The sequence below is a fragment of the Pristiophorus japonicus genome, unplaced genomic scaffold, assembly GCF_044704955.1.
Source record: "Pristiophorus japonicus isolate sPriJap1 unplaced genomic scaffold, sPriJap1.hap1 HAP1_SCAFFOLD_190, whole genome shotgun sequence".
In the NCBI taxonomy this organism is placed as follows: domain Eukaryota; kingdom Metazoa; phylum Chordata; class Chondrichthyes; family Pristiophoridae; genus Pristiophorus; species Pristiophorus japonicus.
This window is the reverse complement of record NW_027251590.1, coordinates 122732-125402: the sequence shown is the minus strand read 5'-3', so window position 1 is coordinate 125402 and position 2671 is coordinate 122732.

The following is a 2671-nucleotide window of genomic DNA, read 5'->3' as shown; positions in this document are numbered from 1 at the left end:
GTTTTTGTTGCTGATTCCCTTGATTTGACCTTTCAGGGTATTACATAGAATGTACAGCACAGAAACAGGCCATTCGGCCCAACTAGTCCATGTCTGGGTTTAAACTTCACACGCCCCTCCTCCCACCCTATTAACATATCCTCCTATTCCTCTACAGTGAGGAGTTCCACAGTCACTGGTTGCCTTCAAGTGCCGGTCCAAAGGGTCACGTGTGAGGGAATGCAGTGATTGTTGACAACCTATTCAACCGTGGAGGCATCACAGCCCAAAAAACGCCCCCTTTGCAGACTTGGCCTTTGCTGTTGGGGTGAGTGGACAGTGATCTGTAGCAGGAGCCCAGGGCACTGAGGCTAACTGCAGTCTCCCCAACTGCAGCCCAGGCTGGGATCAGCTGACAGCCCCCTCAGTGAGCAGCTGGAATGGCAACATATCCTGGTCTGCACTGGGGAGCAAGGGAGGTCAAGGGTCAGCACCGTGCCATCAACCTTGACCCCCAGCCTCCCTCACTCAGGAGAATCTGCTGCAACTGTACAGGGTATTGGTGAGGCCACACCTGGAGTACTGCATGCAGTTTTGGTCACCTTACTTAAGGAAGGATATACTAGCTTTGGAGAGGGTACAGAAACGATTCACTCGGCTGATTCCGGAGATGAGGGGGTTACCTTATGATGATAGATTGAGTAGACTGGGTCTTTACTCGTTGGAGTTCAAAAGGATGAGGGGTGATCTTACAGAAACATTTAAAATAATGAAAGGGATAGACAAGATAGAGGCAGAGAGGTTGTTTCCACTGGTCGGGGAGACTAGAACTAGGGGGCACAGCCTCAAAATACAGGGGAGACAATTTAAAACCGAGTTGAGAAGGAATTTCTTCTCCCAGCCGGTTGTGAATCTGTGGAATTCTCTGCCCAAGGAAGCAGTTGAGGCTAGCTCATTGAATGTATTCAAGTCACAGATAGATAGATTTTTAACCAATAAGGGAATTAAGGGTTATGGGGTGCGGGCGGGTAAGTGGAGCTGAGTCCACGGCCAGATCAGCCATGATCTTGTTGAATGGCGGAGCAGGCTCGAGGGGCTGGATGGCTGACTCCTGTTCCTATTTTCTATGTTTCTATGAGAATCAAGTTTCGTTGATGTCATGACATCAGCACGTTCCAGCGCGTCACAATCGAACGTCCACCCACTGTTCCCGCGATCTCGCTCCCCATTGGTCGGAAGCTCCTGTCAATCAGGCCATGGGCCCGGGTCACATGACCCTCGAGCGCGTGCCGCCCAACGGCCGGAGGCGGAGAGAAGATTCCGGAGCGGGGGAGGAGGAGGAAGCGGCGGCGGGGTGCAGGGGAGCCCTGGAACCGGCGGGGAGCCTTTCTAAACACCCGGGGTAGGCCTCGGGCCCCGAACAAGAACCTGCGGCTCCGGCGTTTGCCCTGAGCCGGGCCCCCGGGGGGCAGCTGCGGGGCTTTCTCCCGGTGACAGGCCCCCGGCAACGGCCGCCATCTTGGGGCAGGATCTGCTGAGGGGCGATGAGGTCACGGGGCTGCAGGACGCTGATTGGTTGGTGAGTCGGACAGGCTTTGTCCCTCCGCGGGCTGACAAACTGTCCATTGCTGCAATCACAACTTGTATTTATATAGCGCCTTTAACGGAGCAACACGTCCCAAGGGCTTCACAGCAGCGTCACAGGCACAACACATACATTTAACACCCAGACACAAAAGGAGCAATTAAGGCAGATGACCAAAAGCTTGTTTAAAGAGGCGGGTTTTAAGGAGCATCTTGAAGGAGGAAAGAGAGGGAGAGGTTTACGGAGGGAGTTCCCGAGCCTGGGGCCCAGTCAGCTCAAGGCACGGCCACCGCTCGTGGAGTGATTATAATCCGGGATGGTCAAGAGGGCAGAATGTGAGGAGCCATATGGCCCCTCGAGCCTGCTCCGCCATTTAATACGATCATGGCTGATCTGATCATGGACTCAGCTCCACTTCCCTACCTGCTCCCAGTAACCCTTTATTCCCTTATTGCTCAAAAATCTGTCTATCTCCGCCTTAAATATATTCAATGACCCAACCTCCACAGCTCTCTGGGGCAGAGAATTCCACAGATTTACAACCCTCTGAGAGAAGAAATTTCTCCTCATCTCAGTTTTAAATGGGCGGCCCCTTATTCTAAGACTATGTCCCCTAGTTTTACTTTCCTCATGAGTGGAAATATCTCTGTATCCACCTCATCGAGCCCCCTCATTATCTTATGTTTCAATAAGATCATCTCTCATTCTTCTGAACTCAAATGTGTTTAGGCCCAACCTACTCAACCTATCCTCATAAGTCAACCCCCTTATCTCCAGAATCAACCTAGTGAACCTTCTCTGAACAGCCACCAATGCAAGTATATCCCTCCTTAAATACGGAGACCAAAACTGTACGCAGTACTCCAGGTGTGACCTCACCAATACCCTGTACAGTTGTAGCAGGACTTCTCTGCTTTTATACTCTATCCCCCTTGCAATAAAGGCCAACATTCCATTTGCCTTCCTGATCACTTGCTGTACCTGCAGACTTGTTGTACGGCTGAAAAAGAGTGATTTTTAAACAAGGATGAGAATTTTGAAATTGAGGCGTTGTTTAACCAGGGGCCAGTGTAGGTCAGCGAGCACAGGGGTGATGGGTGATCGGGA